General features: G+C 39.3%; 1 long non-coding RNA gene across 1 annotated transcript; it reads left to right on the top strand.

Annotated features, from left to right (window-relative positions):
• Positions 1–1,356: 1,356 nt before the first annotated feature.
• On the top strand, positions 1,357–23,536 carry LOC141930842 (uncharacterized). Its single transcript, XR_012625406.1, has 3 exons — positions 1,357–1,491; positions 2,111–2,172; positions 23,484–23,536. It is a non-coding gene; the product is annotated as an uncharacterized LOC141930842 (long non-coding RNA).
• Positions 23,537–26,334: the final 2,798 nt, after the last annotated feature.

Raw genomic sequence — 26,334 nt, 5'->3', positions numbered from 1 at the left:
TCTCCATTTCTTCAGCTTTAGTGGTAGCCAGAAGGTTCTGCATCATGTGACTCACAGTGTGTTCACACAGTCGTTCAGCTCCGCTTTCGTGCTGGACTTGCATTGGCCACTTGTTTCTCCTGCAGTTGCCCAAACAACCGCAGCCCCAGAACAATCTGGACTGACTGATCTTGAAGAGGGAGCCCAGAGTTCCAGCTTGCTTTTTACTGTGTGTAATATGTGCTTCTGAGTCTGCAAGGCTTATAAAATGGTTTGCCATGAGTCTTGACCTTACTGTGTTGCAGTAAATTTGTACTTGAAGCAAAGCTACCACATCTGATATGGGTCCCACCCTCTCCACACCCACTTCAGTGACTTCAGAAATCTGATTATTAATTATGTGCATGTCACTGGGAGTGGCATAAATTTTAACTGTTATTGTATATTGCACTTCCTTGATATCCATCTCATCTTTTATTTCCATATGTGGCCACAAACCTGAATATTAGGGCCTTTATAGAATGATTTCTACTAATATAAATTATTTTTCTATTCTTTGCGAGCAATTATTTTTTCTTTTAACTTCTGAAAAAAACACTGGTTCTCGGACAGCCATGAACAGCAAAAAGATATCTTTCAACACTGTGGGATCAGAAAGTGACCTGTTGTTCATCTAGACATAGCATAGACCTATCCACTTATCCATGAACATGTGTTTGGAGACAGGCAAAGAAGGGAATAGGAGCTCTAGTCTGGATAATATTCATGGTGTTCTTAAGTCAGTCCTGTTGAAGCTTCTTGAAGGTGTGGTAATGGAGCTTGAACATGGAGTCAGTCAGAGCGAGTGGAGGGAGCATGACTAAAATGTTCATTGTTGCCAGATGGATAAGGGGTGTGTGCTGCCTCACAGGCTCAGGGCAATGCAGATGGTAGAGTCTAAGCAGACGGTTATGGCTTGCTCTGAGTGCTACAGATTTCTCGAGGATATGTCAATCAACACATTACAATAAACAAACAAAAACCTGCCATTTTTTAAATCAAAAAATGCCAGTGGTCAGTTGCATTTCTTGTCCAGTATTACTTCAATGGCCTCCATGTAAAGCTAATGAAATTTAAGATACTCTGCATATTCATTTACTATGTTTCTTTTCCACACCATTTCTTTGCTTGCTTGGATGTGTGGGAAGTTGTCTGTATTTATTTAAAAGGTTTGTATCATCTTCAGGTGTCCTATGGATCAACATAGGGACCAGAGACTGAGAAGCAATGCATGAGATTACAGAGGAGGCTTAACAATTTAATGACAGACAAACTTGCAACACCCAACAGAATAAAATCTTACTGAATGGTTCTTCTCATGCTCCTCTTGCAGGCTGTCTTGATCAGAGAGCTGAACCAAGCTGAGCCTGCCTCCGCATCAAAGTTGGTATGATACTTAGAACTTGTTTCTTTCTATGAAAAGAAATGCTACAAGTCTTCTATGACTTTTTAGGAGACTAATAATTCTTTTAGGTATGTGATTTTCTACTGTTGTTTTAGACTTGATCTTTTAATTAATTTGAACTCCAAGTTGGAAGGAGCAGCTTAGGGTAGACAATTATTTTCAATTTCCTTGGGTTTGCTCCTGTAATCCTTATGTCGTGTCATACTTAATTATGTTGATGGCATAAAGTAGTGTACAGTTTTTACTATATAATTCTTTTAATTTTGTCTTGGAAAATGCTAAGCCTGTAATAAATAAGACCTCTATCATCTCTAGTATAATTTTACTAAAATATAATATAACCACTAAAAGTAGATTTTGTCAAGCTCCTTTTACTCCAGATTTTAATGACTGTTCTCTTAATGTATTGTTTATGGTTTAATATCAGCTATTGGTTACATGACTACAAAATCTAAGAAAAAAAAAAGTAGAAGGTACACTGCATGTATAAATGCCAAGCATGAAAGGATTAGTAAAGGTGGATAAATATATTCGTTACAGCATACACTTTGTTGAAATCTTGAATTGAATGTCTGCTTTTTAGAAATTTGATCTACATCTCATTAAGTCAATTGAAAGACTCCCCTAAGTGATCTTTGGATCAGGTCTTTGGTGAAAGAAGGAAATGTTCTTGTGTCTTTCTTTCAGGTTTTTATGTGTTGTATTGGGAACTGGATGCAAAGCTGTTGTTCAAGCCAAAGACATTATCTGTAAGTATGCGGATCAAGTTATTAGTGAGTAATGAGATGCAGTCCACAAAAAGAGCTGAAAGATTGCCAATGTTCCTAGCTTGTCAATGCACGGTTAGGCTCCTTTTGTATTTTAGTAGTACATAACTATTCAGTAAACAGATATTCACTACTCATGCTAAAAGTTATAGGGCGATCTCATGCCTAAGACACAAAGGAAGAGATCTACAAACTCATGAAGTTACTTCAGACCAAATCCTTTCCTTTCAAAGTGAATTATTTACTTAAACACTTCTGAATGGCTCTGACCTTTTCTTTGTAGTTAAATGGGGATAGTATGACTTTACTTTGGGTATTGCTTCAAAGCATACTTTTTAATACTTCTGAAGTCTCTCAAGATTCTCCACTGAAATAAATACAAGATAAAAATGGAAATCATCATCATGTTATTTTTGCAAGTGTTCCGTTGTGGTACACCTAATTCTTTTTTTATGTTGTCTTTTTGTGATACTAGGTACTAGCTTGAGGTTCATATGATAAAAGGCTAAAATGCCACAAATAATAATTTAAGATAATCAGTAATTATATTAATTAGCTAATATGAAGGTTTTGCTACTAATGAAAAAAACTTCTATTACTTGGCCTCTGATCAAACATTTCTACCTATTGCGTTTGGTATTTCTCATGAATAATAAATTAGTGAGTTCCCAAATACAACTCAAGAAAAAAAAATTCATCACACACAAAATGGAAATATGAAGTGTAGCCAAGATTCTGTTGGAACACTAGAAATACATTCCGCTAAAAGTTACATCTCATGTAACCCTAAGGAATCCATTTGGATTTTGTAATAAACCGTATTTTTGTGTAATATTTCTGAGATATTACTGGTATTGCAGTAATTAGTGCAGTAGTAACTTTCATTAGGAGTGGGTTCTAGTATGACAGATACTGTACCAGAAAAATAGATAGGTAATATTTTTGAAAGTGTTTAAGCAGCATAGAAACCCATTCTAATTTAAAAAAAAAATTAGGCACTTGGAAACCACTGTTTTATTGAAAGCCCATTATGCATAATATCTGTATAATTCATTTCAAGAATGGAGCAATGGGATTTCTTTAAATTTCATCCTGGTTAAAATGTTACAGTTTAAATATAGGATTTGGAGATTTCCATAGACATAATAATGAAATTTGAAATAATAAATGTAATTAATGTAATTAATATACCCTTAACTGAACATATCTGCAAAGGTATGCAAGGTAGCTCTGAAGCAGAAGATTCAAATAAGATGACAAAGAAATTGCAAGAGAATGTTATTCAGACAGCATCTTAATTTTTCATGGCATTAACCTGATCCTAAATTTAAAATTTTATGAAGATTTGAAAAACAATTGTGGTAAATGGGGAAAACAGATGGTAGTATGGTGAAACAGCAGATCATACATGTAAGAAACAGTGAACGTGTATTTCATTCAGCCAACATAGGCCCAGAAGATCTCTTTATTTTTGGCATACAATTAGCCCTAATGTGTTGAGTTATAACTTGGTGTCTGGGATTCCCAGCCTCTTGTCTAAGGCATTTTATTATTTTTTTTGCAAGTACAACTACCCGTAGAATTGTATTTAAATATCTCAACTATTTACAAGTTTACGGTTGTGCTGGCAGAAATCTGCAATATATTTATGACCTAAGGGTCTGTACTTTGCTTCTAGAAAACAAATAGACAAATGGACAAAGATGAGAAAATTACATGTGTCATAAAAGACTGAAGAATTCACCTATCAGTCTTTTCTTGTTCCTGGGAAAGTAAAGTTGACATATCTTACGTGCTATATAGAATACTATGGAGCTACAGAAAAGAAAGGGCAAACCAGGTTTTCCTTAAGGATGTTAAGCCTTGTGGATCCATATGCCTTCATTGCACGATTTTAAAGCTTATATACGAGTCTGTGCTGAGGTCATTTTAGGAAGCATGGCATTGTCATTCGGATCATTTGGGCATATAAATTATAGTGCCTCAGAAATACTGCTGGCTTGGAGGTGAGCTTGGCCTTCCTGAAGCCAGGAGGGGAACTGGAAGAGAGTTCTGATTCTGTGGTTATCACTGGACTGAGGAAAAGAAAGGCAAAGAGGGAGGCCTAATGAAGCTAATGCTATAAGAGTGAGAGAGTATCTGTTTGATCATGCTGGCACATTTTGGCTCTTTTGCATCATCACACACCTGTAAGTAATGTGCACATATGTTGTATTTTTTTGCTGTGTGTATTTGTCATTTTCCAAGTAGATGGAACTTGTTGAGATGTATTACTGAAAAGATTTTTCTTCTGCTGTTGGTCATAGCTTGCTTGTTACAGCAAGGAATATATGTTTTCCTTTTCTCCAAAGATGTCTCTTTTTGAGGATGACTGTGTTTAAGGATTGTAATTGTGGTTAGTTAAACAATGTTTTGTGGGTTTGGCCTGTCACAGAGAAGGCAGTTAAATATGTACATGCCTTATGTACATATTACAAGGCAGATGATAGTTAATTTGGTCAATAAATCATCAGCTGAGTGATTGTTTGTCTTGAGTATTTCTGTGTCTGTTAAATCTGGGGCTTTCTCCAGATGATAAGAAAATATTCTTGATGATGCTTCTCACAGGCTAACTCAGATGTCATGGGCTGTTGGTTGCATAATCTCCATAACTACAATCTTAGTCTGAGAAAACCTTTCTTCTTCAGTGGGGCTTTTTTGAGTCTCTTTGTTGATACTGTTATGATTCCTATTCACATAGTAACCATTTTTACCTAATTTTGTCTCTGCTTTTAAACCAGTTTCAGATGCACTCAGTGCTTTAAAAACAAACCTTTAAAGGCATTTCCCTTTATTTTCAGTGAGAAGCCATAGTAAATGCTGTATGCTTTTAAGCATTCAAAAGGCTTTGTGGACTCTGCTTTCCATGTTGTTAATGCAGTTGGTACAGATTCAGCTAGCTTTCATGTGTAGCAAATTCATCATATATCTATTTTCTGTCTCTCAGCACCTCTGTTAGTTTGATGTTGGGCTCTGACTAGCTCTTTATATTTCCATGGTTACAAGTAGTCACAAGGGTTCTGTTAACCCCCAAAAGCAGAGTGATTATGTCTTTTTTTGCTATAAGAAGCATAAAATTAAAAAATTAGACTATGTATATATAAAAAGTTTGGTTTTAACATTACAATAAAAACTTCCAAAGTTAATTTTCATTCACTCAAAAAGTGTTTGAGTCTTTTGCCACCATTATGAGTCTGTCGAATTTTTTGTAAAGATGAGTTTCTATTAAAAAATCAGAAGGATCTCTTTTTTCTTTCTCTTTTAATTTTGATTGAAATTTGCAATAGATTTTGAAAGCAGTGGATTTAGAGCAAACAATACAGGTTCAGACCTATCCTATTATTAAATAATCACTGACGAGCATTAATAATTAGTATGTATATTATTGTTTGTTTTTAAAGATAGAAAAAATGGAGGTAAGAAGCACACTAACTTGCTGAAGAACACAGATGTAGACATTTCCAAATCAGACTAAGAATTTCACATCTCAAAATGCTGTATTTCTTTCTAACAAAAGACTGACAGGAAGCCCTTTCTGACTTTCAGATCTCATCTCTGGTCGAAGCCTGGTTTCTTCCCAATAAATTAAGCGCAGAGAGTTGCACCCTCTATGAGTGGATAAGAGATGTTATAGACCATTAATAGGAGAAGACAGCTGGAAGGAGCAGTGTTTTTCAGAGAGGCTTTCTTTAGATAAGATTAAAGCAGTAGCAGGTTTGAGGATTTTTATAAAGAATAGACTTATGTAGCTGTGATTTGTGGTAGTCTCTTGTGATGAAGAGCTCTGAATCAAGGAGAGGTTTCTTGATCTTGCCTGGACAGAACATGTAGTGAGTTGCTGAGGGCAGAGGGATGAGAGGGAGTAATAAAAGAAAGCTGGAGAAAAGTCTCTAATAGGAAGAGAAAATCTTGTGTACTAAAACGGTTTTGTACAGTGATAGAAGCATTGACTGGAATTGCAGAAAGCAACCCTGCTAAATAGTGGAACAAAGCTCTGCCAGGGAAAGAGAAAGGAACTCTCTGTCATTACCTATGTAGAGTTATTGCATCAATGCATACAGCAAAAGCACTAGAGTCTTCCTAATTGAAGAGGAGAAAACTCTCCCTTTTCCTTTCTTTTTGGCAGTTTTCTTTTTATCTGGAGATAATAGAACTGCTGAATCGCCAAATCAGTAGAGGTGTAAGCTGCTTCTATGGTAATACAACTAGTAACACTGTAAAATAACTCGTCATTTAAACAGTACATCCATAGGAGAAAGAAGTATATTAATGGGGGAAATGGACCGGAAGGCACATATCATATGCTATGTATTCATTTAAAAGATAGAGAATAGTAATGACACAACATTCTTTATCCTCAACGTGTATTATGAATGTTAATGAATGTTCAGAATCTCAGTGGAGTGCAGGGGCACCCTGGTTATATTCCAGTATAACATGTGAGAGATGATAAATGTATTATTATACAATGTATCTAAACACTTCTGAGCAGGAACATAGCCCAAGTGCACATATGAACAATTACTGAAAAATGTAACAATAAAACTCTAGCGTGATAATTGTACTGGCTACTCCCCATTGGTCAAGAGTGTAACTGTTATATACTTAAGACGTTAGATTGTCAGATAATGTGTGCATGTCTTTGATGTTTCAGGTAGAAATGATATTTTTTTACATGTGTGGAACAGTAATAATTATGTATAGCAATGTCAAGATTATGCTTCCGATCTGACAGTTCAGATGTGAGCCCAGGAAGCGAAATTTGTGGATCTGAACCTGACTGACTAGGTTGTGGCAGGATGCTGCAAATGCCACCAAGAATCTAGAAAAGGAGCATAAGAGCAGCAAAGAACAGAGTTTGCTGACGTGAGTTTTAACAGCCTGTTTCAGATCCACCTGTGACTTAACAGCTAGTTCTGCTAAATTGGATGCCAAGAAATGGCATCTCTTGGATCTCAGGATTTTCACTCTGCCAGGTTCAAAGTTCTTACAACTGTGGATGTATTAGCTTGCTCCCAGGAAATGTTTGGGTGGTTTTTAACCTTTCATTATAGAGTTTTCTCCTAACAGTGCACTTACAGAGATATGAAAATGTTCCCCCACTTTTCTGTGACTGTATTTTTATTTAAATTGGAGCAATCTGGCTCAAAATTCTTAGGAGTATATCTGTAAGAACAACAGTGCAGGATACTCAGAATGTTCCAGTCAGTAATTGCCTAGATAAAATAAGTTAGAAAAGGAAAGTATTTGGTAGATGTGTAATTAGCACAGAATCATGGTGGAGTCACCATCCCTGGATGTGTGTAAGGGTCGTTTGGATGAGATGCTGGGGGATATGGTGTAGGGGAGAATGTAGAGTAGGGCTGAGGGTTGGACTTGATGATCCCAAGGGTCTTTTCCAACCTAAATGATTCTGTGATTCTGTGTTTATGGAATCCTGTAAATTGTCATGATAAACTCAGATTATAATAGAATATGGTCAAACCGTTTCTTCTGTCTCCAGAGTGGGAAAATTATATCTCCTTGGAATTTAAATGGGTCTTGGAAATGAATTAATTCTAAACTTACTATGCAGGAAATCAGAATATGCTAATGTTTGGTTAAAATAATCTAGTATTTTTTAATATTTTGTTACATCAATGTGAAGTGCTTCTAAAATTACTAGTATTGTTCAGTCCTACATCTCACTGCAATAGAACTTGTGAGTTGCTTGTGAATCTATACGTATAAATACAAATTTTCCTCCTCAGAGCAGTAGCTTTGCTATTTGCCTGGAAAAGATCCTTGGCCTCTATATATGACAAAAAGCATTTTCTAAAAGCATAATTGTCTCGGAGATGAAAGAGGCAATACCTCTCTTTATTTTCATCATAGCCTATGCTAGCAAAAGTCGTGAGAAAGATAAGACAGAGACTGTTTTCTTTAAAAGCAAAGATGGATTTGTTCTTAGGGATGGGAGGTTAGAGCTGATCCTTTTGTGAGTGCTTCAGATAATAGTGAGACTTGGAGTTTCTGATTCTGCTCATAGTTTGGTGTAAGCCCTCCTTCAGCATAATTCCTGACCATACTGTAAATATGAATTTGTAATATGTATATATGAATAACTCTTTAGTTGTTTAAAAGCCTTTTACTAGAATATTTACATTTCAAATCGGAAGAATTTTGTTCTTTGATGCCCACAAGAACATTTGTTTGTTCTAACCTGTCCTCGCTTGTCCATTATTCTAAGTGTTTGGAAAGCAAACTTTTTAGGGTGTAGCTGTTTATTTTATCATGAAATCTTGTTAAGGTTCTAAACTCGGCTGCAACCCTCTGATTGCCATGAGACGCCAAGACCCAAAGATGATCCCTTTGCGTTTTTTTTTTTCAGAGGAGCAGGAACAGAAAACAAGGAAATATATAATAATTTTTTTTTACAAAAAAAATTTAAAAGAGCTTTCTTGTTATTCTGCAACATTTTGACAAGTTTCCATTATCATTGTTCACTCTGCATAAATGTCTTAAAAACACTTAAAGCAGATCACTTGCTGTGTTGCTCGTATACCTTAGCAGTGCTTCTCCTAGAGTTTCACTGTGGCTTTCTTGATGCTAAAGCAGGACCCAGTTGTGCAAAGCAATCTGCAATACTTCCTTGTTCATGCAGTCTAGTTCTGGTGGTAAAGGTGAAAAGGCTATCAAGGAAGCCAGGAGGGAGGGTTTTAACAAATTTTGTTAAGGTTCTGATTCATGAGGGACATTTTTATATTTATATGTTTGCACTTTTGTTTTGGGTAACAAGCCTGAAGTTTGAAATACATGCAAGAAGCATCTTAAAGGAAGAGACATGGGGAGGCAGTACCGTAGTGCTGGGATAAAAGAAAATACCAGATGAAGTGAAACTTCAGATTTTTAACTTACCTAAGCAGGAGATACTACTCAGATATCTGAGCATGTGGTTGTCTCTCAAAACTCTCTCTCATTAACTAGATGTTTACTGAGGTTACACAGAGAAACTTAGATCAGATTAAGAGAAAAAAAAAATTAGCAAATATAAAGCATTATTGAAGATCTTTCTACAAATAAGGCAATAGCAAAACCAGAATTGCAGTTTCCTTTTGTTGCATAAATATATGATTGCGTTTCTCTTGTGTTTAGAAAGATCCATAAACACTTAATGAGTGACAATCAGAATCCAGAGAAGTGATTGTGCCCTGTAACCTCCAGCAAATTAGCCTATGGTCAGCCTATTTTGTTGCTGCTGTGCTCCAAGTTACTTGTTCTATGTAATGTCTCTTGCATATGTTGAATAGACCAGGAGGGGGCAGAACTGCCTAAGTGTAGTCACTTGCATGTGATTTACAGGCATCTATATTGTGTGGTTCAATGAAAGTGGAAAACTGATCTACAAAAAAGATTTAGTGATAATTGTAGTTTAATGTTCACCTCAAATCAATTACTCAGATATTCAGAAACTACTTATATGTATTTTCTACATAGGTCTTTCATCGCTGCTATGCTATCAACGAACATTTCCGAAGGAAATGCTTTCAGAGTTTTAATATCACTGCTAGGGGAAGTCAAGCATTTAACTGGATTATTCAGTGTACACTTGAAACAGAGTTGTCATTTTCACTATTGAGGGTTACTGTGAATTTTTTCTTAATTTTTTTTTGCTTCTAACTGTAGTCTGGTTTCTCTTACAGTTTATAAAGCAACTAGTTTGGTAGATACTTATTTGCCTTTTCAGATTTAGAGTAAAAGGTGTTAAACCAAAGTGCCTGTTTTCAATATATAGTAAAATATTAGCCACATCAGCTATAAAGCAGATGAAAATCAGTATTTGTCTTGAAAATTTTAATGGAATGGAATACAACAGTTATTTTTATTTTCTGTAGAGAACTTGATTTAAAGGCTGCTCAGAGTAATTTAAATCAATCAATGTACTCTAGGTAAACTGGGCTGTTGATACAGTGTTTTTTCAGAACAAAGGCTGAGCTTCTTCCCAAACAGTTTGCAGCTTGAGTAAAGAGAAGGGGCGACAGTCACAGAGCATATCTTGGGGCCAAGAGTGGGTGAAAGACAACTGGGGACACAGTGAGATTCACTGTTTGCTTTGGTACAGTTTTTTCTTTATTATTGTAGGCTCCTTCTGGCAATAATGTCTACTGCTTTTCTTCCTGGGAATTAGATTGAAACATATAATCAAAGAATGCTAAAATTTGTGCTCCAATAAAAATGATTCATGCTAATGGTAAGTAACTTCTGCTGTAGTAAACCTTATTTTAGAAGAAAGCTGCAAGTATTGCTTTTGAGCCTTTTGGTGACTATTTTAAAAATATGGGAGAAGTGTGCTTAAGCAAGTTCTTGAGGTCTACAGAGTATGATAACTGGGTTAATATATTATTAAAAACAAATGGCTAAAATGGTGTCATCATCTTCATAGTCTGGAGGTAGAGTACGCAGAAGGATTCTGGAGATATTTAAATCACTCACAGTAAAAGCAAAAAAATCTTTTGGAGGCAAATAATACCAATATTAAGCTGTGTTGCAGAAGTGCTATTTTAGGAGTTATAAATAGTCAATATTGTCCTCTGTCTAAACTCTCTCTAAGAGAGAATGGTTTGGTTTTGTTTAAAATTGTGGATCAGGAATGCAATCTTTGATATGAAACATACTTTGGAGATCATATGGGGTCTGTTGAACCTAACAGGTGTCTCTTCAGCAAGCTGGAAGAAAGTTTGATCTAGCAGAATCTCTGATCCAAAAGTGTTGCTAGTTCAGATCCTTGTGTCTGGGCTTATTGGACCAGTATTATGTCATCTGTATGAGCAATTTTGACCACATTGCTGTACCGTCTACTAATTTGGAATTGTATGACTGCCACAATTCCCTAAAGTTACTTTTTTCTATGAGCAATAAAAATATTGCTAGCATTGTGACTTGTATCCTTCTAATAGCAAATGACTTTTTATGTGTTGTGTGACCTCAGTTCTTGAAATTCATGTAATAAACTCATATAGTTGTGTAGTATTTTGATACCAACCCCATTACAGTATGTCTGTATCTGTGAGATATAAACCCAGCACCTATCTGATGTGAAACAGTTAGGATCCTTAATATATTGCAGGCACAGAATGCACATTTTTCTGTAGAGCCACGCATCAGGATCCAACTGGTCATTTATGTGGGAGGGCAAATCTTGAAAATCTGAACTGATGCAATTCCTGTTCCTGCGTTTGCAAGCTGTATCGGGTCTGGCTGAGCCAGAATTGGTTTTTCCCTGTAGCAGCCCTCATGGTGCTGTGTTTTATGCTGGGAGCTGGCAGGGTGTTGATAGCACACTGGTGTTGTGGCTACTGCTGAGTAGTGCTTATACAGCACCAAGGCTCTTTCTGACATTTCCTCCCCACAGTGGGACGGGGTGGGCAAGATCTTGGGAGGGGACACAACCAGGACAGCTGACCCGAACTGACCAAAGGGATATTCCATACCATATGACGTCTGCTCAGTATAAAGCTGGGAGAAAGGAGGAAGGGGGTGGGGTCACCCTTGGTCCTCCGAGGCAACCGCTACGCATATCAGAGCCCTGCTTCCTGAGAAGGCCCGACATCGCCTGTTAATGGGAAGTAGAGAATAAATCTGTTTTCTTTTTTTTTGCTTCCGCGCGCGGACCTTTGCTTCGCTTTGCTTATATTAAAACTGCTGTTGTTTTACCCACAAGGGTTGTTTTGTTTTCCTATCTTATTTTCTTTCCCTTCTTTGCCCTATTGAGAAAAAAAGGGGAAGGGGGGGGAAGTGATAGAGCGACTTGGTGGGTACCTGGCATTTAGCCAAGGTCAAACCACCACAGTCTATTTTGGCGCCCAACGTGGGGCGGGACAACGGCAGTTTTATATTAATTGTGCTATAGCTATAGCAGTTAGTAAGCGACAAGCTCTTGTGCTGGTCACGGGTTTGTTTATTGCTCTGCTTATCTTTATTTTGCTAAGCTCGGGAACATGCTGGAAGAAATTGGGAACATCATGAGTGGTTTTATTCTGCAAGCTCCCGAAGTACTTATTAATCCTTATGTTAGCTCTTTGATACTGTTCATTAATGCTATTCACCTATTGTGGGCTGTGTGGAGCTCGTTAGGTTTTTGGTGTAAGAGAAAGCAAATTTTGGGTGAGAGAATACCAAAATGTGCCCTGAGGCGGCCTGTCCCTGGGTGGCAGGGGGAGTGGAAGGATTTGGGCAGATTCCTAGGACGGTTATCACCTCCTGTAGCCTGGGATCTTACCCCTGAACAGGCAAGCAACCCCGCAAAACTGACACAACACCTGATAGAAGGGTGCCTTGTCTATCCCGATGAAAATCAGCAACTCCTAGCGCTGTACTGGGGCCTGGCCTATGCTTATCGAGCTGCAGTTCAGTGCTCTCAAAGGACTGTGGTGGAAACGGGAACTCAAACAAAAACAATAACAGCAGAGATTGCCCCAGTAGTAAAAAAGAAACAGTGGACAAGGAGAACAACAGGTCCATACCCTCGATTAATAAGGGACGAAAAAGAGGAGGAAGAAGTGGGTCCTTCAGCAAAGGGGTCAGAAGAGGGAATAACAGAACTCAAACAGGAGGCAGAAACTACCCGGTCCCTGACATCATCAGAACTGCGAGATCTGCGGAAAGACTATAGCCGCCAGCCGGGTGAGCGGATTGCTGCCTGGCTGCTTCGATGCTGGGATAATGGGGCTGATGCTCAGCAGCTGGAAGGTAAGGAAGCCCAACAGCTGGGTTCCCTTGCTAGAGATCGAGGAATTGAAAGGGGAATTGGAAAAGAAACAGGAATTTGCAGTCTGTGGAGACGGCTCCTTTCAAGTGTTAAAGCAAGATATCCTTTCAAGGAAGATCTTACGGATAACTCCCCAGGGAAGTGGGCTACTGCGGATGAAGGTGTCCAGTACCTGAGAGAACTAGCAGTGCTGGAAGTCATCTATAGTGATCCAAATAATGATGAAGCCCCTAAAAATCCAGAGGATGTCCTGTGCACACGGGCCATGTGGAGGAAGGTGATTAAAGGTGCACCATCCTCGTATTCTGCGGGCTTGGCTGCGATGTACTATCCAGAAATGGATATGGGAGAAGGATTAAGATGTACGCCAACTGTGGAGGCAGTCTCTTCCTGGCTTCAGAACTTTGAAGAGAGTCTTGGAACCTCCTCATCTCTACGGGCGAGTGCCTTAGATGTCAGGAGCACCCCAAGAAATCGGTTCTCTTCCACCCCAGTCAGAGGGAAAGGGAAACCTAGGCGCATGACACGTGGCGAACTTTGGTTCTTCCTGCGTGACCAGGGGGAGGACATGAGGAAGTGGGATGGTCAACCCACCTTCAAATTGGAAGCTCGTGTACATGAATTGCGAGGAAAGACCCCTGCCAAGAAGACAACATCCAAGAAGGTTGTTAATGTAGCTGGCGTGAAACCGCAAGAAAGTAATCAGCGATCTCCCAGATACAGGAAGAATGAGATCACCTCCCTTGGCCCTGATGAAGGAGTTTCCGGCCTGGCACAGCAAGGGTCAGACAGTGAATACTCTGACCAAGAACAGGAATAGAGGGCCCCTGCCTCCAGCCAGGAGGAGGAAAGGGATGATCGGGTGTATTGGACAGTGTGGATTCGATGGCCTGGCACATCAAATCCACAGAAGTACCAGGCTTTAATCGATACCGGGGCACAGTGTACATTAATGCCATCAAGTTATAGAGGGGCAGAACCTATCTGGATCTCAGGAGTGACAGGCGGATGTCAAGAACTGTCAGTACTGGAGGCCGAGGTTAGCTTGACCGGGGATAAGTGGGAAAAACATCCCATTGTAACTGGCCCAGAAGCCCCTTGTATCTTGGGCATTGACTACCTCAAGAGGGGGTATTTCAAAGACCCAAAAGGATACCGATGGGCTTTTGGTGTGGCCAGTGTGAACACAGAGAAGGTCAAACAGTTGTCTAATCTGCCTGGCCTCTCAGGAGATCCTTTTGTTGTAGGACTGTTGCGAGTTAAAGAACAACAGGTGCCAATTGCCATGAGGACCGTGCACCGACGGCAGTATCGCACGAACCGAGACTCTCTGGCTCCCATCCAAGAACTGATCCGTCAACTGGAGACCCAAGGTGTCATCAGTAAGACACATTCGCCTTTTAATAGCCCAATATGGCCAGTGCGAAAGTCTGACGGAGGGTGGAGGTTGACAGTAGACTATCGTGGCCTGAACGAAGTGACGCCACCACTGAGTGCTGCTGTACCAGATATGTTAGAGCTCCAGTATGAGCTAGAGTCAAAGGCAGCCAAGTGGTACGCCACAATCGACATCGCCAATGCATTCTTTTCAATTCCTTTGGCAGAAGAGTGCAGGCCACAGTTTGCTTTCACGTGGAGGGGTGTCCAATATACCTGGAATCGACTACCCCAGGGGTGGAAGCACAGCCCCACTATTTGTCATGGACTAATTCAAACTGCACTGGAAAAGGGTGATGCCCCTGAACATCTACAGTACATCGATGACATCATTGTGTGGGGCAACAAGGCAGAAGAAGTGTTCAAGAAAGGACAAAAAGTAATTGAGATTCTTCTGAGAGCTGGGTTTGCCATAAAGAAAAGCAAGGTCAAGGGACCAGCACAGGAGATTCAGTTCTTGGGAATAAAATGGCAAGATGGACGCCGCCATGTGCCTATGGAGGTTGTCAACAAGATAGCAGCTATGTCTCCACCGACCAACAAGAAGGAAACACAAGCTTTCTTAGGACTTGTGGGATTTTGGAGGATGCACATTCCAGGTTACAGTCAGCTGGTGAGCCCTCTCTATCAAGTAACCCGAAAGAAGAACAATTTTGAGTGGGGTCTTGAGCAACAACAAGCCTTTGAGCACATCAAACAGGAGATAGCTCGGGCGGTAGCTCTTGGGCCTGTTCGGACAGGACCAGATGTGCAAAATGTACTTTACACATCAACTGGGGAGCATGGCCTCACATGGAGCCTCTGGCAGAAGGTAGCAGGTGAAACTCGGGGTCGACCACTAGGATTTTGGAGCCGGGGATATCGAGGATCAGAAGCCCACTACACTCCAACTGAAAAGGAGATTCTGGCAGCATATGAGGGGATTCGAGCCGCTTCCGAAGTTGTTGGTACAGAAGCACAGCTCCTCTTGGCACCGCGATTGCCTGTACTACATTGGATGTTCAAAGGAAACATCCCTTCTACACACCATGCAACCAGTGCTACCTGGAGTAAATGGGTAGCGTTAATCACGCAACGAGCTCGACTGGGAAAACCCAACCGTCCAGGAATCCTGGAAGAGATCATGGACTGGCCAGAAGGTAGAGATTTTGGAGCACTGCCTGAGGAGGTGGCTCGTGCCCAAGAAGCACCACCATATAACGAATTACCAGAAGATGAAAGGCGGTATGCTTTGTTTACTGATGGATCCTGTCGTGTGGTAGGAAACCATCGAAAGTGGAAAGCTGCTGTGTGGAGCCCCACAAGACAAGTCGTTGAGGCCACTGAAGGAGAGGGCGAGTCAAGTCAGTTTGCAGAAGTAAAAGCGATCCAACTAGCCCTAAAGATTGCTGAACGAGAAAAGTGGCCAGTACTGTATCTCTACACTGACTCCTGGATGGTGGCTAATGCCCTGTGGGGGTGGCTACAGGAGTGGAAGAAGACCAATTGGCAGCGCAGAGGTAAACCCATCTGGGCTGCTGCACTGTGGCAGGACATCGCTGCCCGAGTGGAAAACGTGGCTCTAAAGGTACGTCATGTAGATGCCCACGTGCCCAAAAGCCGTGCCACCGAAGAACATCAAAACAATGAGCAAGTAGACAAGGCTGCTAAAATTGAAGTAGCTCAGCTGGACCTGGACTGGGAGCGCAAGGGTGAGCTATTTGTAGCTCGATGGGCCCATGAAACATCCGGGCATCTCGGGAGAGATGCAACGTACAGATGGGCTCGTGATCGAGGGGTGGACCTGACCATGGAGGCCATCTCACAGGTCACTCATGAATGCGAAACATGTGCTGCAATCAAGCGAGCCACACGAGTAAAGTCTCCCTGGAACAGAGGGCGATGGCTGAGTTTTCGATATGGTGAGGCCTGGCAAATTGACTATATTGGACCATTGCCACGAACACGCCAAGGTAAGCGCTACATACTCACTATGGTGGAAGCAACTACTGGTTGGCTTGAGACGTACCCTGTAAATCATGCCACTGCCCGAAATACCATCTTAGGTCTTGAAAGGCAAATTTTATGGCGACATGGTACTCCTGAAAGAATCGAATCAGACAATGGAACCCATTTTCGAAATAATCTCATAAACTCCTGGGCAAAGAAACATGGCATTGAGTGGGTGTATCACATCCCTTATTACCCACAAGCGTCTGGAAAGATTGAAAGATACAATGGACTGTTGAAGACTATGTTGAGAGCATTGGACAATGGGGGATGGAAACACTGGGATACAAATTTAGCAGAAGCCACTTGGCTAATTAATACCAGAGGATCTGTTAACCGTCCTGGTCCTGCCCAAACAAAACCCCTTCATACTGTGGGAGGAGATAAGGTCCCTGTAGTACACACAGGGAAATGGCTGGGGAAGGCAGTATGGATTGCTCCTCCCTTGGGAAAAGGCAAGCCCACTCGTGGGATTGTTTTTGCTCAGGGACCTGGATGTACTTGGTGGGTAATGCGGGAGAATGGGGCTACTCAGTGTGTGCCTCAAGGAGATTTAACCTTGGGGGGGAAATAATCTGTGAGCTGAGTTGTATGTTGCAGGAAGTGATGGAGGAAGTAGGAACGACGAAGAGTGAACCAGATACATGCGATGATGACCCAAACCTAGCCGGTGCTGGAGTCCAACAGTCAAACATACTGCTCCTGTCCTGAACATCCACCTTGACAGATGGCAGCCAAGTCACTGAACATCTAGAGGAGTGAAGAAAGCTTACGGAATGAATAAATGAGTGTTATGTGGGACCTGGGCATGACGTAAATGGTATGGAATAAGGGGTGGAGACTGTATCGGGTCTGGCTGAGCCAGAATTGGTTTTTCCCTGTAGCAGCCCTCATGGTGCTGTGTTTTATGCTGGGAGCTGGCAGGGTGTTGATAGCACACTGGTGTTGTGGCTACTGCTGAGTAGTGCTTATACAGCACCAAGGCTCTTTCTGACATTTCCTCCCCACAGTGGGACGGGGTGGGCAAGATCTTGGGAGGGGACACAACCAGGACAGCTGACCCGAACTGACCAAAGGGATATTCCATACCATATGACGTCTGCTCAGTATAAAGCTGGGAGAAAGGAGGAAGGGGGTGGGGTCACCCTTGGTCCTCCGAGGCAACCGCTACGCATATCAGAGCCCTGCTTCCTGAGAAGGCCCGACATCGCCTGTTAATGGGAAGTAGAGAATAAATCTGTTTTCTTTTTTTTGCTTCCGCGCGCGGACCTTTGCTTCGCTTTGCTTATATTAAAACTGCTGTTGTTTTACCCACAAGGGTTGTTTTGTTTTCCTATCTTATTTTCTTTCCCTTCTTTGCCCTATTGAGAAAAAAAGGGGAAGGGGGGGGAAGTGATAGAGCGACTTGGTGGGTACCTGGCATTTAGCCAAGGTCAAACCACCACACAAGCCAAATGTTTTAAAAGAGCATCCTCCTTTGGTTCTTAGCATGTGAACTTGGCAACCCAAACCTGGCAATTCCTATGCCCACATTCATTTTCACTTCAAGTCACTTTAGCAGAAGCATCCAGCTAAAGTTTAAAAACGCTTCTAATATTAACTCTGTTCTTTGGCAAATTCACCTGTCAAAACTTCCAACTTCCTGTTTAACATTTTCAACAGGGAGTTGTGTTCTGAAGGCCAAAATAGCACTGTACTAAAATCTGTATATAGGGATCCAAATGAATATAGCATATTGAGCTAATTTTTAGTTGTTTGAAATGCAAATAAACACAAGCTTTACTCGTCAGTGTAAACTTGCTGGATGATTCAGATGAACAGATGAAGCCGAGGCTGTAATTCTCTGAAAATATTATTTTGAGAATTGCATCTGATAATTTTTTTTAAAGCCTTTCTTCTACAGATCTAGGACAGCATTTGCTATTTTTTTGTGTATTCATTGCAAGGATCTTAACAGGTTTAGATACAAAGTGCATTATTAAACTTTTTGAAGTAAAAAAATTGCTACAATTAGTGTTATCAAATCCCAAAAGTGAATGTTTATATTTCAGTCACATTCACTGGGTGATCTTAATACTAGAGTAGTATGGTTCCTGTTTTTGTGATGTGTGTTTGCATGAAAGAAAGTAAAACATGCTGTAACTGGCAATTATGAAGGCTTGCATTTTCCCCCTCCATTAAAATCATGGGCTTATTTTGCGAGTCATCTGTATAGTGAAACAGTACATAGATATACAAAATGGTGGCTTCATATCAGGTATTATATAGAGAAAAATTATTGAGTAATGATTTCTGCTCAGATTTATCTGCTTTCAGAATCTGTAACTTTTTGCATATGAGGTGCCACAAACTTCTTAAGTGACTATATAGTTATTAATCTTATCTCATGATAGATGTGATCAATATTATCAGAATGATAGTAAGAAGGTGAGCAGAGTTGAGCAAAACTTTTGTAAACCTGGATGAATTGTGACTTCCTAGGAACTTGAGCTTCTTCAGAGAAGCAAGATCATTTCTGCTCTTACTGGATCTCATGTGGTCTCAGAATGATGAACGTACTTTTTCCATAACTAGCTTTCTTACCTTGTTTCTGAGTCTCAAAAATTCAATGACAGTGACAAGTTCTCATTATATCAGACTAGATGGTCATGATTCGTATCCTGCTTTAGCAGAAGCAGTTTTTCTTTCCTTAGTGAGAAAATCACAAGATACGTGTTTCTCTGCTTTTTAGTTTGCCTCCTCCAGTCTGACTATAATTTTAGTAGCATAATGAGTAAGTAAAGCTATCCCTATGTAAATATTTTTTGGTTCATGACTTCTAATTCAAAATGTTCTTCTAATATAAATTGTTAATGAATGAATAATATTTGAAGCCATGAATAATTATGGTTGATTTATTCAACTTACTTTCAGCTGTAATCTGGTATGTTTTATATTACCTGTTTGGAATTTTAAAACCTTATAAACTGCCTCAAGCATTTCCTCTCATGTTCTTCTTCTCTGCCAGATAAATTACCACATAAACTAATGAACTTCAGAGAAATTAGCTTGCTGAGACCCTGTTTCTTTCACATATCTCAGGATTTGTACTACAATGAACTATATAATTCATTGGTCTCTCCACCAGGGTAAAAACTTCATTACTAGCCACTATCAATGCCTTAGCCAATTTTCAGTCACTTCTTCAAATTAACTTAACCTGGGAATGCTTCTTGGATGAGTAGAAATTTCAGGGTTTATTATACAGTGATTTCGCTCTATACTGCATCAAACCTAGTACAAGTTATATTTAAGAGTGGATTTTTCTTCCTGAATTTCTATCAAGAGTTGATTTAAAGATGTGAACAATAGACAGTAGCTGGATTAGTCCTTTGTCATACAGAAATGATGATTATTTTTTTCTTTTGGAAGATGAGAGTGTTTCTGTAATAGTGTATCTTGAAAACAAATAGAAGATGTCCTATTGCTAGAGATTGGTATGATTGCATCTCCCTGTTTTAGAGCTTCTAGCATATTCAAGAAAGACTTGCATATTTCTGCTATTTCTGAAAATAATAGTTTGTTCCCTTGGGGCTATAGAACATAATTGGGTTTTTTCTGTACGTAGACAAAGAATGGATATCTACAGTATCTAGAAAAGTTTTCTCTAAGAGCTTTTTTTCTGGCTGGCTGGCTTTTACTTGAGTTGAATTTCTGAAGCTGTGGCATCTATGTAACTTTGTACTTGGCTTCTTCTAGTCTTATGTTTTATCTTTTCCTTTTGACTTGAAGTGTGAAATCATTTTCATCTTACTTTTTGTGGACGCCACTTCTTAAAAGGCAAGATGCCCTGTTCAGCTTCCGACTTGTGAAGAGGTGTAAGGATAAAAATTTTCAAAGAGTTTAAACCAACTGGAAAACCCTTAGGTGCTTTGGAATATCACCTTCTGTGATACTTTGTTAATGACTATCTGTAATTCTGCCTACTGAAGTATCATCTCACACAATTTCTACTCAGCCACACCTTCTCTGTGTTTGAGATCAGATGTTCTGCTTCCCAAGCTGGCATTGTTTGCAGCTTGAGATAGTATTCAGGGGGTCCATTTCTGAGTGGTAAGTTACTTAGAGGTTTGCTGTTTTAAGGCAGCTCTGGTTTCGTGTATGTTCAGGAATAAATTAAAGCTTTTGTAGGGAAATGATACTGTGATGTTTGTATTGAAACACAAAGAAAGGATCGTGCCCAACTGGCAATGCTTTACCAGCTGAAAAAAAAGCAAAGAGGTTTTTGGGAGTTTCCAGGTTAATTTGCATTAAAGAGGTGATGTCCATGATGGAGAATTCTGTTGGTCTGCAGAGATACAGCAAGGTAGTTCACTCTGTTTCCTTCCTCATTTAGCCTTTGCTTCAGCTTTCTCCATTCTTGCTGACTCCCCCTCTTTCATTGTTTGCATGTACACTCTCAATCTCTGTTTTGTAGTATTTGTCCATTTCTAGGCAAGTCCATCGGTTTCCACTGTGCTAAATCTTATGGATAGGATGAGATGTCAACCTAAAATGGACCAATTCTGTTAAGGATGCACTTTCTATTATTTGTTGGAAAACAGGGTGAAACTTATGTTGGTAAATTCTGCTTTGACATTCTTTCTTCTGCTGGTGCTTAAGCATGTTGGTGATACTGCATGAAGCCAGATAACAAAATGGATAATGACAAAATGAACCTTGCATGAGATAAATGTAAACTTATGGGGAGAATGTTCCCTTATATGAGATATTCCTGCTTTAGGGAAAAGGATTGGTAGCTTGACTAACGCTGTTGTTTATTCACTGAAGAAGTCACTTTTGACTTTGCAGTCTGGTTAACATGGTCAATTTAGAACAGTAGCTAAATAATTGTAAATTAAATGTTGATTTCAATTTTTAAAAACCATGAACTGTTGGTTTTTTTTGTAAGCACGGACAGATGCTAAATCTTTTTGCTTCTAATCTAGTTGCTTCTGTGATTAATATTTATGCTAGTTGTTTACTGTCAGTATGTCTTATTTTGGCCTCTGTCCACCTGAATAGTGGCTAGTTACTTTTGTTTTCCAACACAGTGTAGCGATGCTGAAATCTATCTGTAACTGGCATTATAGCATTGTATATTAATTTCTCCAGTGCTGAATATTTTTTTCCCCCTCTTCACTTCCTTTTTGGTCTTCTCATTTTTGTGCTGTTAAATTACAGTAATTAATTTTTTCTATTTTCTTTCTTTTTGATGCAAACTACCCCTTGGCTTGTGTGTGAGTGTATGTACACACTGCCTTTACTGGGAAAAAATTTTAATACTTAGAAACTTGTCCAGCTTCATTGTCTTGATGGTAGACAGGAGGTTAGAATTTATTTCACATCTAAGTTGTATGCAATAGTATTGTAGAATTGTATGAAATTGTATAGAAAATTTCTATCCTTCAAATCTAACTTACCTCATTAATGTTGGAGATTTTTGCTCATCACTCAATTTGTTCTGAAAATCCCACCTACCAGTGTTTGAAGAATTAATAGTTTCACATAACTGCCTTCAACTTGTTCTTCTCTGTATTTGAAGATAAGTTCATTGAGACAATTCTTAATCTTTGAAAGTACAGGCATTCAAACTAAGAATAAAATGCTAGAATCATGTTGTGTTATCATCTGATTGGGGATTGCCAAACCTTACAAATAGGTGTATAACATTTTTTAGTTATTTAGATGATTCCCTGTGAATCATACAGTTCATATTTACTGTAATATTTAAGCATACTATTGAAGGCTCTGAAGAAAAGAAAAACTCAAACTCAATGATATAGTGTATATATACTGTATAATATATAAACCAATTATCCTATAAATAGGAAATAGCTTTTCTGAATTTATTTTTTTTTTATAAATCATAGAATCACAGAATGCTTTGGGTTGGAAGGGACCTTAAAGATCATCTAGCTCCACCCCCCCTGCCATGGGCAGGGACACCTTCCACTAGACCAGGTTGCTCAAAGCCCCGTCCAACCTGGCCTTGAACAGGGGAGGGGGAAGCCACAACTTTTCTGGGCAACCTGTTCCTGTGCTTCACCACCCTCACAGTAAAGAATTTCTCCCTAATACCTAATCTACCCCTGAGGGTATTGAACTCGCCCATTTCATGGCCACTGCAGGCAAGGCTGCCTTTGAGCTTCACACTCCCCACCAGCCCCTCCTTGTTGGTGAGAACAAGGTCCAGCATAGCACCTCTCCTTGTTGGCTCCTCTATCCCTTGGAGGACGAAGTTATAAAGATAAATAGTTCCATTATTTTTTAATGATTTAATTTTTATCTGGTTACTCTAGCACTTTTATTCCAGTTGATATCTACTTTTAAAAAAGCCAAATGTAATCATTGTTTTTAGCATGAGTTGTGTGTTGTAGAGATGCTGGATTCCAGACTGCTGAAGATGTTTCCTTGTCTTCAGTTTTACTAATTCATATTTAGCAAGGAGAGCACCTGTGCAATATCTTCAGTTTTACAGTAGTTTACACATGTGATTATAAGTACATGATTCTAAAGAGCAATGCAAGCTCTGCTGCTAGCCTGGAGTTTCTGGTGTGGTCTTATTTCTCAAGAACATGTAGTTTTTTAGGTGACTTATATGGGAAGTTTGTCTGAGCAGGCTAACAGCCATAAAAATGAGAGCAGTGCAGATCTGCCATTCTGCTCCTGTGAATGGCATAGAGCCTACTGCAGCATCAGCTGTGGCCCAGCACCCTTCTGCTCTGCCTGTGCACTGCCCAAAACTTTGATCACTAGTGTCCTTGGAATTTTTGCAGTATGTTTTGCCACATTCTCAGGTTATATGTGCACGCAAGCCTGAAATTAAACAGCACTGCTTGACTTGTGCTTCAGTTCCAATCGTACTTGTTGCAATCAAGGGCCCCTTTTCATTTTCCTGTTTCTGTAAGCTAAGAAAAGTCACTAGGGCTTTCCAGGTATCGGGCATGGCTCAGTGCCACCACATCATTATGCAAATTTAGGGCTTAGAGCAGTCTTGATAAATGGTATGTTATGTACATGTAAATAGTTAACAGTTCTATTTCCTCTTCTTGTTTTTCAGAAGTAACTCCCTTGTGAGCATCCCAGAAATGGCAGGTATCCAGTGGGTTCTTGATATCTTCAAGCAACACTTTCTCTTCAATCATTTGTACCCTTAATTTAATGGCTTCTGACAATAAATTATTTTGGAACTCATTTCCAAATGGGTAGAAATACATGCTGTTTTTAAAAGCGTTAGGCTATCAGCTGTGCCAAGAAATTCTCTGGCAAACAACTAATTATGTCCACAGATAGAGTCTGACAAAAAATTTGCTTCAAGCCACAAGTCAGAGGCTTAACCATTGTTTGTGGTAAATTACTTTACAGCTTGTGATTTCAGTTAGTTGGGTGGGAATGTGGCTGTGAAGCAGTGTTCTTTGTTTGAGACGAAGGCCCCGCTTTAGCCAGCTTATAGAGCCATACGTAAAATGGCCTCTTTGCTTTCAGTTAACTGGATGCTGTTCACCTTTCTGCTCTGCTGAGCACCATTTCATGACTTCACAGCCCAGGAATTAAACCCAACACACAAAGCAGCATTACCAGTAATTGTGTGCAGATTAAATTAAATGCCTGTTCTCATACAGTGTATCTGAATTGTATCAGACCCACTTCTCTGTTTACACACTTGTTCCTGTCAGTAAGAGGCAGCTACTGCAAAATCCTGCAGTCCTTAGGAGCTCGTCTCTCAGTGATTCGATGGAAGTTCTGGGGATTGTTTGTGTTCAACATGTTGTTAATTCTATTGTGTTTCATAATGAAACAAACATAGCTTAATCTGCTAGTATAACACCAATGTATTTCATTGATGTAGCTACTGTCAGTAGCTCTGTTTTATGCTGCAACTTCTAAATTCCCACTTTCACAGTGTTTGACAGTTTGAAATTTTGGTTTTATTTTTGTTCAAAAGTTTGAGGAATGTGTAAAGTTCAGATTTTTTAAAAATTAGATAAATTGGCCTAAAATAATCTTGACTTGTTTAATTAAGTTGTGCCTTTTTCCTTTCAGTTTTGTGCATTACATTTTCATCTGTGGAGTGTATAAAGCTATTAATTTTAGGAAGAAAGCATTTAAACATAACAAAATTAAAGACCCAGGCAGTTTCTGCTGAAATGGATTTATGTATGTATTTCTCCTATTTTTATTTTCTCATGATTGTTTACTGTATAACTGAATTGTGCAACTGTTCCAGAAATTCTTGACTCAGAATGGACTGCAGCCTGTTTTTTGCTTTAAAAATTTATCTCACCACTGATTGTCCAGCTGGTGTAGCTGATGAATAAGAGTTTGGGGCCCATCATCTTTTTAAAAATTTCACAACCTCTAATTTCTCATTAACAGTATGCTTCATGGTTGCCAGACTTATCCAACCGATCTTTCAAAGACCAGCATGTTATCACATTACTCAATATAATCTTTGCATAGTTTCTGTAATGATGTTATATGTGAAAGTCATCTCAAAACTTGAATTTGGTGCTGTGTTCTGTAAAGGTGCAAAAAGAGTATAGACTTACCATCACATTTCTTAATGCAGTGAAGTCTGTTGAAAAGTTGACCCTAATTAGTTCAACCTAAAACAGATTTTACAAATGGCCCTGAACTGTGGTGGTTTTATTTATGAAAACTTCCAAAGATCATTCCATTCAAAAGAATAGTGTAGTCTTTAATTACCAGACAGCCTTTAGAGTGAGCTGGTTTTTAACTTTAAGGTCATTCCTCCAAGTTTTAGCATGCTCTTGTGAAACAGTTAATCGATTGGACAACACTTTTAAGAGCAGGTCAAGAATTAAGGTACTCTTTTAAATTGCACACTGCTTTCTACTCCGAAAAGGAGATAGAATAGACTTTTGAAAATTAAATGAAGGTTAATTGTTTTCTACTAATCTTTTAAATTTTTTAAAAGGATTAAGCTTTTTTTGTTGCATAGAATATGAACCTCTACTTGCTGAAGGAAAAATAGGTTGGTTTTTTTTTCTCTTAAAATTGGTTGAAAAGATTTCATGTATATCATGCTAGGAATCTCATGTGCTAGCATTAGAAAGAAGACTTACAGTAAATGTGTTTTATTTACTGCTTTTCAGTCATCTTCAAACCACTTTTCTTGCCTTTGTTTTAACTGATACTTGTGGAAATGACTAGTGAGTAGGTGGGAACACAAGATCCTTCTGAGGGCTACTGCGCTTAAATATTTTGGCAGCAAGACTTTCTTTCATTTCGAAATCATGGCAAGTTTTTACAAAATGGTTCTGAAGTGAGAGAATATCAATGTATGCTTTCCTGAACCAAGTGCCAAGATCTGTCAGATGTGTATCAACACACTTTAAAGTCATGGCTTTGTCAGAATTTGGAGGGGAATATTGCATTACACCACTGGAATTCTCCATCAGCACAATGGTGAATGTATTTTTGTCAGCAATGCAGGAAGGACTTCAAGAAACAAAAAGGAAATATGAAGACTATATTTCTACCAAGACTGTGACATCAAAGTACTTTCTTAGGAAAAACCTGAGGATGTATGTCCTGTGTCTGCAGAACCAGCTGTATAGCCTCCTTCCAGCACGTCATTTGTATTTAACCCATGAGAACCGTGTTGTTACCTTAACTGCCATGCTGTCAGGCAGTATGTACATGATCTATACATGTTATTCCACGCTAGACTTCACTTCATTGGCTTTTACTTCTTTTTTTTTTTTTTTTTTTTTTTTTGCTAAGATGGTAGATTTGCTTCTTCCTACTCAGTCTCAGTCTGATTCAGCCTTTGTTCTCCTTTTGCATGACCAGAACTCTCACCCAGAACCTTATCATTTCATGTCTTAACAACAACTCTAGTCATCTTCATTCTAGTCTCAACAAATACTGGCTTGCAACATTTGTAT

The sequence above is a fragment of the Strix aluco genome, chromosome 16 (genome assembly GCF_031877795.1).
Source record: "Strix aluco isolate bStrAlu1 chromosome 16, bStrAlu1.hap1, whole genome shotgun sequence".
Lineage (NCBI taxonomy): Eukaryota > Metazoa > Chordata > Aves > Strigiformes > Strigidae > Strix > Strix aluco.
The sequence above is the reverse complement of the archived record's forward strand: the minus strand, read 5'-3'. Positions and strand labels throughout refer to the sequence as shown.